Below are 15,015 nucleotides of genomic sequence, written 5' to 3' on the forward strand. Positions count from 1 at the left end.
AATTTTCCTTAATAACCCGAGGAAATCTTAATTGCTCTGTAATTAATGAAGGTGGTGGAGGGTTTCGATTTTGACTTGAAATATTCTGAGATAAAAGATCAATGTGTCTGTGCAAATTATCCACCATTGATCGTAAATATTCAATTTCACCTGAATTATTATTTGCATTACTTGGATTCGGTGGATTTGGTGGATTTGGTGGTGGATGTGGTTGACTATAACCAGCATAATTATTACGATCATAATGGGAATTATTAGGCTGATGAAAAATACCTTGATTTCTGGTAGACTCATGAACATTACCAATATAATCCCCATTTCTATTGCTTGGACATGTGTCATTACGTGGAGAATGATACACTGTTTCTTCGTTTGGATTACGTTGGTTTTGTCGATGATTAAATCTGTTTGAATTCCTATGATCCCCATCATGTCGTTCCCTCCAATTTGATTGAGAATTTCGGTGTCTCAATAACTGGGGACCTGAACGATTGGAATTTGTGGACCGTAATTGATTAACTAATGGTGGTCCATTATTGTCTGACTCCAGTTCATTGTGCCTATTTTGTGGTGGGATATATCGATTTTGAGGATTTACTTGTTCAAGATTCGAATTAACCATTTGAGGATTAATAATTCCCTCACATCGATTAATTAAACCAAATTGAAAACCTTCAGGAGGCTGATCACGTTGATTTTGATCCTGAAATTCACTACCATTATTTCAAAGAGTTCATGAAAGTAATGATTACTTTCATGAACTCTTTGAAATAATGGAGAAGTTGGAGGAGAATTTAATCTTGGTGCTTGCTCAATTAAATCCTCCAAATCCATTGGACCCATAGTCCTTCTACGACCATTTCCATCTTGTGGAACTACCTGAACATTCCTACCTAGTACAGGTGCATCAACTATTCTTTCTCCTTGCTCATTATTTACAATGACTTCAAGGGGATGATTATTAACTGGTAACTAATTAGGAGGATGATATTGATCCCCTTCATTATTGTCTCCAGATTGCATATTTCGTTCTGCTTGATTTTGATTATTTTCAAATCTGATTGGTCTTCGAGCATTAGGTCTCAAATTATATGGATACATTTTATTGAATCAATCATTATCAAATAATAGATAATTCTCAAAGAACTCATTTAATTGCAATCACTCGGAATTCAAATTGACTCATATTCAGACGAATAAATTTCTTTATTTTTTAGAATTTTTAATTTTGATTTTAACGCAGAATTTCTAACTGCGCGTATCCTGTCACGGTCGCCAAATGTAATCGGACAATTACGGTTGCCAGGTATTTTGACCGATAAACACCAAGGCAAATACGATAATTGACTGGTACTAATTTTTTTAAATATTTATCTTTGATAATTAGTAGATTTTGCAATGTAAACTCTAATTCGCGACTCGATTATTTGTTTGCTTATTAAATTAATCCGACCTTGAGAGCGTCTCTGCTTATAATGTACTGGGAGTCAGAAGAATAAAACCCCAGAAAATCCACGGGTTTTCTGGAAACTGGAGGATCAGGACATCAGGGATGATTTCAAGGTCAGGAAAGCAGGATATGAAAAAATTTCAGGGATCTCAGGATAACTCTGGAGCTTTGATCAGGACCTGGATATTGAATTCAGGAAGACAGGAAACCACAACCATTCGATGTATCCAAATTCGATAGAAGAATGAGTTTTCATGAATTCAATAAGATATTTTCATTTAGGAAAGCGTCGTCAATATGAATTTTATCTAATTAATACTTTTATTAGTCCACAAACTCATTTCACAGGAACAGTTTTATTCTTGAAGGTTAACTTCATTTAATGAACATTACTTTCTTTTCACAATAAATCCAAATATTCTGGGATTCAAAGAAACTCAAATAATCCAATGGGATTTACAATCCTTACACTTGATCAAATCGATTGATAATTATTCATCGTGACAATTGATTTTCACATCGAGTTTTTAATTATCAAATTATGATTTTTGAATAAATTCAGTTATTTGAGATGTGGAAGATCAAAATTCTCAAGATCTTTGGGCAGCGTAATACCCTTCAAGAGAATGAACCTCTTGAATCCCCTAATCATGGGTTTTTATACCCTTACAAAGTTTTTGATTGATAGTTCCCCCTCCACCTCTCAATATGTCATTTAAACTTTGATTGACACCTATCAATTAAAGTTTTCAAGATGATTTTTCCCGGGGTCGATAAAACAGAAATTAACTTCATCAACTTCCAATCAACTTATTAACAAAGGTTTTGAGATTTAAACATTCATTAGTAGGGAATATTAGGTTTTCATCAGGAATGGAAGGAGTGGGGACAGGATCCTCCTCAACGATTGAATCTTCGTCCAGAAAATCAAGAAAATCCTCGATGCCTACATTCATAACAGCTCGGTTACAGCATGCGCAGATCTCGTCCCAGGCCGTTTGTGGCGTGTATGCTGTACATTCCTGTACGAGGCGTGTTGGACGCTAGACGCGAGGAGAGAGACGTGCCTTTATAATAACCCTTCTATTAACGAATACAGTGTGTTGAGTTATTGTGTCCCAATTCCGCATAATCCATCAGGTTATGGGCTCCCGGTCATGCTTCAAGTGCGCAATAAAATAAACTGTGAATAAACTGTGTATAAGTGAAAAGGAAAAACTCAAGTGGAAGCCAGTATTACCACGTGGATTTGAGCGGAGTGAGGCCAGAGAGAAGAGAAAAATGGAAAATCAAGACAACACCATGAGTAAGTAAAGTGATTAACAAAAAGAAAAAGAAAAATCCAAGAAATCTCCAGGACGGTAATGGAAATTGCATCATCCCGAGAGCTTAGCGGGAACAACGACTAAACCGGACACAAAAATGGCCGACAACCATGAGTAACCAACGCGTCTAAAACAATTTTCGTTAGAAGCCTAAATAAAAGTCAATTAAAAAGTTGGGAAAAATTAAATTAAAACAATTACGTGCATCAAGTTTTTCATGTATATGGGGATGATCTAATAGAGTTGGTGAGCTGAAAAACATTAAAAATAAAGATAAGGAATTTGATGAGGGACGAGCGGTGAGGTGGGTCGGTTGGCGTGTTGGGTGCGTCGCTGGAACGGCGACGCCGAGTAATACATAAAGTAGAGCCCACTGACATGGTGACGCATATATAACACATAAAGTAGAGTTCACTGGAATGGCGACACGTAGTAATATATAAAATAGTGCTCATGCATTAGAGCACGTGTTCCAACCAAACCCGACGAGGAAAAGAAAATATGAATTAACCTACACCTCAGTGCGAAATTGAATCGTAATCATTAATTTGATTAAAATTACCACAGGTGACGACTTGTGGGAATTGTGGAGGAACTTGACTACTTCCATGGGATTCAATGAGTTTCACAGAGGAGAGAATGTTATTCTCGAGGTGAAAAAAAAACTCTATTAATGAAAACTCACAAGATCAAGTGTTACAAGTTGACGTAAGTTGACGTAAGTTGACAAGAGGTTAGGACGAGAAAGAGATGAGAAATGCATTGGATTGTGTGTTTGTGAGGATACTGGCTAGCAAATATCTTCGCAATTTAATCTAGCAACAAAAATTCGAAGCAAAATAAAAATACTAGTTATAAAATATATATATATATATATATATATATATATATATGTATAGTTTTCAGAATCAAATCTGAAATTAGGATGTTCCATACGGTTGATTGGCGGTAGCACGTTTGACCGTACGACGTTTGAAACTGATCGACCTTTTGGGCATAAATTAGTCTTTGTGTACATTTCTAATTTGTGTTCAAAGCTCTAATGCTGACAATGATTGTCTTCATCTTGTTAGCAGCGGAGCAAATCATATAATTCTCTTAAAATTGTAATTAATTAAATATAAACTAAATTAATTTTAACAGGTAAAAACATGATATCGGTGAATCAGTCGATAGCACTGACAAAATGGTATGAAGATAAGCTTCTACGCAACACACCTCCCATCATGCCTGAAGTTTATGAGGAACATCCACCAATTACTACTGAGGTCAGTGAGAATAGTGATGATGTGGAGAGTATGGACGGGGGTGAGAAAATTGGAGAGAATGGTAAGGGCGATGAGGTTGACGAGACAGTGATGAGTCAGTAGTAGTTGATGCTCTCAAAACAGGTAACAATAAACCCCAAATTAAAAGTACAGCATGTGTAGAACCAAAAGTTCTCATAAAGTACTCAGCACCAATGCACCCAAAGGATCCAACGAGGGATCATTCAAATAAATCGCGAGCTGAAATTCCGGTGCAGAACAGGCTAGAAATAGCCTGTACTAAACTGGACTCGGTGACCAGCGCACTCGTCAAAGTCGTAAATATTCAAAGCAACACGAGTCGCTAGTTGCTGCATAGCATCAAAGAAGTGAAAAATGATTGGGATGACAGAATTTCGTGCATCGAACAAAATCTGGAGAAAATGTTGACGTGGACTGACTATGAAGATCAGGGTAAGGAGGTAAGAAATGGGTCAGATTTATCAAATAATGGCGGTAAGAATGAAGAGGATGGGAAGTTAAATGAGAAAATTAAGAACATTGTCAAAAGACATTTAGTAAATCTAGAACCACAAGGACTGAATCAAAATGGTGGAAGCACCAGAGACAGTAATGCTGATGTGGTTGCTGAAATGATTAAACTCAATCTATTAGACAGGGGGTCATCAGTCTAATTTGTAATTACGAAAATTCACCTGATGCCACCCCTTTTTCTAAAAATAAGACAAGAGACGCGTTCAATAATGCTATTATTGAGTCTGTGCCAATGGTACAGTTGTTACAGTCCTTAGCTAAAATAGAAAATAAGCAACCCTTGACATATGATCAACTGAAAACTGTGACAGGAAGAAGCAATCGGGAAACAAAATGAGTCAGACATCGGTGATTTGAGAACTGCAAACTTTGCAGCTCAAGGTGTGAGATGTTACGAGTGTGGAGGCTTTGGTCATGTTGATCGATTCTAGCCAGGCAAAGGAAAGGGAAAACTTTGCTATCGATGCGAGGAATATGGTCATACCAGCATCGAGTGTCCAAAATCAGGTGAGGTATACAAGTCAAAATTAGATGCTAAAAATAACAATTACCGGGGAAGAGCGGATCTGGGCATGCAATTGGGTCACTGAAGAGAAGGTCAGATTATGCGAATGACTCAAGAAGTGCCAAAAGGGGTAGATTTGATAAGCAAATGGGCAGGGGAGATAACAGGTATACTAAGTCCAAAGTCAATACAAAGGCCAGTAAGGGAGACTCAAGCAAAACCTCAGGAGCAAATAACAAAGAGAAGGGTAAGTCAATTTTGAACAGTTCAGAAGAATACATAGAAGTGAACGATGAATCATGTGTAGGTCAGGCAATGCATGTGGGAGTAAATATTCAGAAAAATAAGTTTATCACTAAATTTCCGGCAGATTCCAGTGCTACTGAGCACTTAACAAATACGAAGCTAATATTCAAGTGGATTGACGAGCAAACTAACGGTGTGATTAAATCTGCTAATAAAAATGAAAATGCGGACTTGAAATCAGAGGGAGTAGGTCAGGTAGAAATCGAATTGTTAAATGGAAAGAAATTTGTGATAGGTTAGGTTATTTGTGTGAGATTATATTTGCTGATGCTCTCCAAGCTAACTTACTGTCATTAAGACGTTTCGCAGAAAGGGGTCTTTGAATTTAAACCTTACATACGTTGATTCGTCAACCTTCCCCTGAAATTCATTGAAACTTCCGTCACGCTCAAAATCCAGGAAGTTCCATATGTAGACCACGTTCTTTTCGAAGTAATTCTTTGAGAGACATTTGTCAGTGCAAGATATTTCATCTCGTACCTCAGCCGTTATTTTATCAGGCTGATCGCCTTGTCCTCAATCCATACAGCACCAATTCATACAGCATTTCCACTTAATCGGCCACTTCTTTCTGTGATTCATATGTGTCCGCCTGTTTCCAACAGAGTTGTTCGTTCTTTTAAAATAACTCTTTATCCTTTGTGAAATCGATCCATGACTATATTTTCTCGGTAATTCTTCTTCGTAAACGGTCGTTAGAGGATACCTAAATGTAACCTTCTTCTTGTTTTTATAATCACGTACTTGCGGTGAAAATGCTGCTTTCATCTGGGGAAAAAGAAGATTTTCATCACGTTGTGCGGAAAAGTGGACTTTTATGTGTGGGGAATTCCCACACATTGTGATGCAATATATTATTCCACACTTGTATCGAAATGTACTAATTCAAAAGCATGAATCTATACCATGAATCTATTTCAAAGAGAAATTAGAATTTTCTGGAGAAAGAGAAATCCCGGAGCCCCAGCCGGGACTCGAACCCGGGACCTCCCAGAATCGCGCCGGGTACTCTTTCCAACTGAGCTACCAGGAACTACGGAATCTTCAATCCAGAAACGACACCGCCTACCTTCATTAGGCATTAAATTAAATTTCCAAGAGAAATTAGAATTTTCTGGAGAAAAAAATCCCGGAGCCCCAGCCGGGAATCGAACCAGGGACCTCCCAATATATATGTCATATCATATTCTAATTGTTGGGGAGTGGTTTCGTTGTCCATACATACGTCTGTGCTATCGCTGCTGCTGGACTTTTTAAACGTTTTAACGTGTTTCAACATGAAGATGATAGATGACTACTGACAATGCCTCAGGTAAGTCAGGTGATGCAGGAAGAATACTATTATCGCCCCGTGGATATAATATAATAGTCATATGGTGGCTCACCCGATCGAAATAATGTCCATTTACTGCAAATTTTGTTTGTCAACTTTGTTTGTCAACGTTCTATTTGGTTCAGCAAAGTTACAAACCAATAGGAAATTGGTGCAACAATATTTTCCGAGGCCTATTATAAAAAGGACAGACAGGTCGAACTCAATATATCGTGGGAGCCCTGGTGGAAATCGGTAAACAAATATTGTCAAATTTTCACAAAAAATGTCAAAATTTGTCAAAATTGGTCAAATTTAGTCAAAATTTGTCATCATGAATTTGTCAAAAAATATCTTAATTTGTCAAAATTTGTGAAAATTTGTCAACATTTGTCTAAATTAGTCAAAATCGGTCAAATTATCCCGCATTACACATTTTTTGTCACAATTGGGCTTTTTTGATCAGGAATTTGGAACACGTTTACATTAAATGCCTAGATTAGCCCGACCCATTTGTTAAAATTTGACTAATTTAGACAAAATTAGTCAAAATCTGATAATTTTGGACAAAGTTTCCTGTGCTATTTTCAACATTTGAAGGAACTTGTGAACATAATTTAACCAATTTTCACTAAATTGGTTAAAATATGTCATTTTTTCACCCTGTTTATCATTTTTTGACAAAACCTAAAATTTAAAAAAATGTTATTCACCAAGTTGAGCCTTAACACTAGACACTGGTACTCATTGTTTTTTGTTAATTACTACTGAATACCTACCTAAGTAACCTATAATTAGAAATTAAAAATTGGGGGGTTTGTCGGGGGTTCGAACCTAGGACCTGCGGGGTCACAACCTAACGCGTTACCACGGAGCTATCGCACGCAACTGTTAAGAAGTGTCATTTGCTTTGTCTATATGAATTACAACAATCAATCTTTCACGGAAACGAGTTCATTTCGACGAGCTGCAAATTGTTTAAATGAATATTAACAATAATCATAATAATAATATTAATTCGTGGCCGAAATTTGACAAATTATAACATTTTTTGACCAATTTTGTCATTTTTAGTAAATTTTCAGAGACTTTTTAGGTTGAGCATTTGTCAAAAAATGTATTTTTTTGACCAATTATGTGATATGGAACTTGACAAAATTTGTTTTTTTTCGGACAAAATTTGGCTACGTACGACATTTTTTGAGTCATTTTGTTTGATATTAAGTATTTGTCAAAGATGCCTTTTTTGACTAAGTTTGTCATACCGAATTCGACAAAATTTGTTTTTTTTTTTTTTTTTAATTTGACTATTTATTCTTGACCAATTTTGTCATTGTCAATTTTGTTCTTTGACCAATTTTGTCATAGGGAACTTGATAAAATTTGTCTTTTTCGGACAAAATTTGGCTAAGTATGACGTTTTTCAACTAATTTCGTCATTTTTAGTCATTTTTCCTTTTTTTTGAAGTCAAGTATTTGTCAAAAAATGTCTTTTTTTGACTAATTTTGTCATTTTTAGTCATTTTTCCGTGTTTTTTCAAGTTAAGTATTTGACAAAAAAAAGTCTTTTTTTGACTAATTTAGTCATACGGAGCTTGACAAAATTTGTCTTTTTCGGACAAAATTTGACTGAGTATGACTTTTTTTGACTAATTTTGTCATTTTTACTCATTTTTCCGTATTTTTTAAAAGTCAAATATTTGTCAAAAAATGTCTTTTTTTGACTAATTTACTCATACGAAACTTGACAAAATTTGTCTTTATCGACCAAAATTTGACTAAGTATGACATTTTTTGACTAATTTTGTCATTTTTAGTCATCTTTCCTTGTTTTTTAGAAATCAAATATTGGTCAAAAAATGTCTTTTTTTGACTAATTTTGTCATACGAAATTTGACAAAATATGTCTTTTTCGAACAAAATTTGACTAATTAAGACATTTTTTGATCAACTATGACATTATTTAACTAATTTTGTCATTTTTTGATATTCCAGTCATTTTATATAATAATGTCATTTTTAGTCATAAATTGTCATTCCATTTTTCGACAAAATTAGTAATTGTTTGACAAATTTTGTCAATTTTTATCAAATTTAGTCAACTTAGTCAAAATTTGTCGAATTTTGTCATTTTTTGTCCAAATTTGACAAAATTTGTCAAAATTTGTCTACCGATTTCCACCAGGGAGGTTAGAGGCACTAATTGACTAAACTCTATTATTATAATCCCGAAATTCCCCCACCACCGCGCACGCATGCGTAGTGAGATGGTGATATATTCCTCCGCCAGCGGCATATTCAAAATGCATGGGGACTACATTTACTTGATTCCTTCCGTTTTTCATGAAGAAAAAAAAGAATTAACAGTCAATAGATGAACAATAAGTGTAAAATACGTAACTATAAACATAGACAATAATAATTGAGTTGTTTCATTTCTCAACAAATCGAAGAAACAAATTCAGGAATATTAGGGAAAGTGTGATAAAATTAGTTAGCCTATGTCGAGTGTCATATAGATTCTCATGTATAATTATTTGTAGTCAGTCCAAGTTATGAAATTCCATCGATTCAATTTTGAGTGAGCATCCGATTCATTTTGGTAACACCGTTAAGAACTTTCCTACACACGCAACTATGAGGATATTGAATCCTTATTCGCAATCGTTTGTAGTTGATCGTAGTTTGGAAAATTTAACAATCCAATTTCAGATGATTGTTAAACCGATTGTTGCAGCCCAAGCCGGAACTTATTGATAAATTTACAGAAAATTCTCTAGAGTCCCTGTCTACAATCGTTTGTAGTTAATTGTAGTACTCACAGATACTTTCAATTGAATAAAAACAGAAGACTCAACAAAGTTAGATACACAGATGGATGCGTCCCTTATTGTTTGTAGTGATGAAAATGCTAAATTGAATCAAGATTCTTGTGTACAATTATTTGTAGTCAGTTCGAGTTATGAAATTCCATCAAGTCGGGTTTGAGCGAGCGTGGAATCTGCTTTTGAAAAACACTTGGGTACTTCTCTACACATGCAGTTATGAGGACATTGAATTCTTCTTTGCAATCGTTTGTAGTTGATCGTAGTTTCAAAAATTTAACAATTCAATTTCAGTCGATTGTCAAATCGATTTTTAGAGCCCGAGCCGGAACTCATTGATATGTTTACAGGAAATTGTCTAGAGCATGTAACTCAAATACAATCAACTACAAACGATTGCGAATAAGAATTCAATATCTTCACAGTTGCGTGTGTCGGAAAGTTTCTAACTGTGTTCCGAGAAAAGACCCCACGCTTGCTAAAATTCTAATTGATGGAATTTTATAACACGAACTGACTACAAATAATTATACATAAGAATCTTGACTCCATTCATCATTTTTCACTACTACAAACGACTAGAGACTCATCTATCTGTGTATTTGAGTTTGTGGTCTCTTCTGGTTTCGTTCAATTGAAAATCTGTGAGGACTACAATCAACTACAAACAACTTGAAGCACAGACTCTAGACAATTTCCTGTAAACATATCAAGGAGTTCCGGCTCGGGCTCCGAAAATCGATTTGACAATCATTTGAAATTGAATTGTTAAATTTTCGAAACTACGATCGACTACAAACGATTGGAAATAAGAATTCAATATCCTTATAATTGCATGTGTAGAGGAGTGCCCAATTGTTTTTCAAAAACAGATTCTACGCTCGCTCAAACCCGAAAGTCAGCCCGAGCAAGGGAACAGGTAATTAATGTTCAAAAAATCCTACGTCCGATTGAAACAAAAACTCTCAAAAACTATTTACTGCTAAACTCTCTCGATTTTGCACGGAAGAGAACGTGATATCACTTATCGTCATCGCTGGAACGACAGAGAAAATCTCCGCATTTCTTCACTTGTTACAGTGAACACCAGCAAGAGGCCAGGCAATTCTTATTCAAAAAATCCTACGCTCAATCGAAATAAAAAATTTAAAAACCAGTCGATGCTAAATTCTCGTCATTTCACGCAGAAGAGAACGCGCCATCGCTCCTCGTGATCGTTGGAACGACAGATAAAGTGCCCATTTCCTCACTCGTAACAGTCAGCACCAGCTAGGGAACATGTAATTCATGTTAAAAAAATCCTACGTCGGATCCAAATAAAAACTCTCAAGAACTATTTACTGCTAAATTCTCTCAATTTTGCAGGGAAGAGAACGCCAAGCTTGCCATCTCTCGACTACAGCAGCAGGTCATCAGCGTCATTTGTGAATTTGGCAGAGATTCATTTTGATATGAAAAATAAAAATCCTTACAAACATCAGCAGCCAACAAATGGGCCCCTTCCTCTGTGTGCCGTTCGCCAGACTTTTCTCAGGAAAACGATCATACTCTCAAACATTTCCACAAAACCATAACGCCGACGGGATCGGAATCAACAGAAAAAAATTTTTGAGAGACAAAAATACTTAAATGTCAACATTTAGTGAAATGATCTTAGAACAGAAACACTATTTTAGTTTTTCTCACACATTGGTGTATCGCTATCTGATGGACTTTTTTTTGTTTCAGCAACAATCTCGTTTCAATGTTTTTCGCCAATGTGCTCGCTAATCGGAATCTTCATGCATTTTCATTTTTTATGTCAGATAAACGTATTAATAAAAAAAAAAAAAAAAAATGTTGATAATTTATCTGTACACACTTATGTATCTTTTTACATACAATTAGAATAGAATAGAATAAAAAAGTGCGGCTGGTCACTTAAAGCACCCAGAGTCACCTAAATCATACGATCTTTTGTAACTTCCGCCTTAGTTTCGGTCAGTCACACAGCCCCAGCCCTGTGTTTCTCACTAGGCTAATAAGGCTGGTGACAGCCGCTTGTTGTAAGTCCTCTGGTTTCAGGAAAGCCTGGCCCCAGATTTTATAGCGACGGAGTGCTAATAGGGGGCATTCACATAAAATGTGGATGACGCCCTCCTTATCGCCTCCGCACAGTCTGCAGTCTTCTTGTTCTGCAAGTTTCATCTTGAACAGATGAGCTCTGAGAGCTGTATGACCCGTAAGGAGCCCTACTGCTACCCTCAGATCCCCTCTGTGCAACTCCAGAAGCTTTCTGGTCCTAACTCTTAGTTGCCCTCTCATAAGCAGTTTCGCTTGTCTGCAGGTCGCAACTTTCTCCCAACGCCTGACATGATCCCGCTGGAAATGATCTTTAATAAGAGTTTTTCCCACTGCGAAGGGCATGCCAAGCAGGCCGTGTGAGGGCACACTTTCTGTACCCTCCTTGGCCAGCTTATCTGCCTCTTCATTACCCAGAATCCCATGGTGACCTGGCACCCAGGTTACGGTGACCCGGTTGTTTTTACCCAGTGTGTCCAATGCCTGCATGCATTCCCACACCACCTGTGACTCTGTAGTGGGTTTTTCCAGGGCGTGTATCGCCGCCTGGCTGTCACTGCAGATGAATATTTTCATCTTTTTTGTGTCTCTCGCGTTCAGATACTCTGCACACTTAAGTATGCCCAGCATCTCTGCTTGAAAGACGGTTGAATGATGGCCCAGCGGAAAACTCTCTCCGAAGCCATCTTTCAGACGGTAGATGCCTGCCCCAAAACTTTCATTGAAGCCAGAGCCGTCCGTAAACCAGTAGTCCTCTCTTGGTCCTGGTTTACGTTTCGAGTCTAGCCACTCCTGTCTGGGTGGTATACTCGTTCTGAAAGTTTTCCTGATCTGATACTTCCTAGGAATCCTATCCGTCTTACCTATGAAGGGTCGATCATTGATTAGGCTAAGCCTTGTATGGCCTTGGCCCGTCATCTTCCATTCTAGTTGGCACCTTAGTCTATATGCAGTTGTGGTAGCACAACTCACAACCCTAAGGTCGAGGGGTGGGATACTGAGTGCTATTTCTAGCGCCTCAGTAGGTGTCGATTTCATGGCTCCTGTTGCAGCCCTCAGGAAGGTTCCCTGTAGGCTTTTCAACAGGTTCCTTGTTTCCGTCTTACTCACCCTCGGCCACCAAACGACCGCAGCGTATAACAGTCTCGGAAGTAGAACTATTTGGTAGAGCCAGAGCATCATTTTAGGATTGAGTCCCCATGTCCTGCCCACAGCTCTCCTGCATGCCCACATAGAGGCAAACACTTTATTTCTCTGAGTACAGATATGTTCTTTCCAGCTGAGTTTATTATCCAGGAGGACACCCAGATATTTCACTCTGCTGGTGTAGTTAATCTCCGAGCCATTTAGCTTCAGAGGTTGGATCTTTTCCAGTTTATAATTTCTGGTGAAAACCAGGATTGTTGTTTTGGCTGGATTTACCGATAGGCCAGTTACCCTGCACCAGTCCTCAATGATATTGAAGGCTGTTGCCATCAGGTCCCTTAGCACCCTCAGAAATCCGCCTTTCACAACAACTGCCACATCATCGGCGAAACCGATGACGTGGAAGCCGGCCTCACTTAGTTGATTTAGAAGTCCATCTACAACCAGGTTCCATAGCAGGGGCGAGAGAACTCCCCCCTGCGGACAGCCCCTAGTCGGACGTCCCTCCACACATACCCTCCCATGTCCTGCCGACAGTCTTCTGCTTTTCAGCATGTTTTGTGTCCAAGCAATGATAGTCTTGGACACCTGTCGTTCTTCCATGGCTTTTTCTATAGCCGGATTCGAAGTGCTATCAAAAGCCCCCTCAATATCCAGAAAGGCGCCTATGGCAAAACCCTTGACCGCCAGTTGTCCCTCAATCAGTCCCACCAGGTGATGTAAGGCGGTATCTGTTGATCGTCCCTCTCTGTATGCATATTGACAGGGGGAGAGGGGTCTGTCAGCCAAGGGCCCGGCCTTGATGTGTCTATCCACCAGCCTCTCCAGGGTCTTCAGGATGAAGGATGTGAGGCTTATAGGACGGAAGTCTTTTGGTTTTATATAACCGGTTTTTCCCGGCTTGGGAATGAATACTATCCTAGTCTCATTCCACACACTAGGGACATGTTTCAGGGCTATACTAGCTCTGAGTATCTTGGTTAGGGGTCCCGTGATAGTCTCTATCCCTTCCTGTAATAGGGCTGGGTAGATCCCGTCTGGTCCCGGTGCCTTGAAGGGTTCAAAGGTTTTGATGGCCCACTTGACCCCCCAGGGCTGCACTACTTTATTTGCCAATGCCCAATCATGGGTTTCGTAGACATCCCTCTGATTTTGCATTGTTTCTTTATCTCTCTCCTGGGCCTGTATGAAGCCTGGAAAGTGGGTGTTCATTAGGAGTTTCAGAGTCTCTCCCATGGTTTCCGTGTGGCTGCCATCTGGTGCCTGTAGGCTCCCTAGATATGGAGTCTTGTTTGTTCCAAGGATTTTTGCCAGCCTAGAGGTCTCCGATTGACTCTCCACATTGCTTGTGAAAGCCCTCCAGCAGTCCTCTTTGGCTGCCTTTATTGCCTTGTTGTAATCTGCGAGCAAGCCTCTGTAAGTTTTCCATGCGTCTTCCTTACGGGGGCCCGCTCTCATGTTCTTAGCTTTGTTAAAAGCTTTTCTAGCTTTGCCCCTCAGCCCACCGAGCCTCTCTGACCACCAAGGAGTCTCAGTGGGCTGCCCTTTCGGGATAAGCTTGCAGTTTGTCTCGAAGGAGTCCATGATGGCCTGGTTTAGGGCAATCGAAGCCTCCTCCAGCTGCTTTTTGTTGTTAAATCTGAGGATGATATCCCTGAGATTGTCAGATAGACTCTCTCGGTAATTTCCCCAGTTTGTTCGTCTTGGGTTTCTCACCCATTCCGTTTCTTTCACTGTGTGGATGGACATTCTTATGGTTTGATGATCGGACGCTGAGAGGTCCTTTGAGACCCTCCAGTCCCCAATCATGTCTGCCACTCTATCCGTCCCCAGAGTGATATCTATGACCTCCTGTCGTCTCCGATCTATGAAGGTAGGTTCTGACCCCCTATTAAGGATGTTTAGACCGGCCCCCATTATGAATTCCTGGAGGCTTTCCCCCCTGCCGTTAATGCCGGTGCTCCCCCATGCTACATGGTGCGAGTTGGCATCACAACCTAGCAGGAGTTCAAGTCCCCTTTCCTTCACATAGGTCCTTCGGTCCTTTACTTTTTTCGAAGGAGGTGGTTCAGCCGAGTCATAGGGCATGTAAACTGACCCTACAACCAGGCTCATTTCCTCGCCTTGTCCCAGGCCCAGATCCACTTGTGCCACAGCCAGGTCTCCCTCACTAGCCTGTGAACAGAAGAAAGAGTCTAGTCCTTTAATAACAATGCAAGATCTAATTTTCTCCTGAGTGTTTGCGTGATAGATTCTGCCACAACCACTGAGGCCCTTAATAGC

This window comes from Diachasma alloeum, unplaced genomic scaffold (genome assembly GCF_001412515.2).
Source record: "Diachasma alloeum isolate Michigan unplaced genomic scaffold, Dall2.0 Dall_scaffold_00465, whole genome shotgun sequence".
In the NCBI taxonomy this organism is placed as follows: domain Eukaryota; kingdom Metazoa; phylum Arthropoda; class Insecta; order Hymenoptera; family Braconidae; genus Diachasma; species Diachasma alloeum.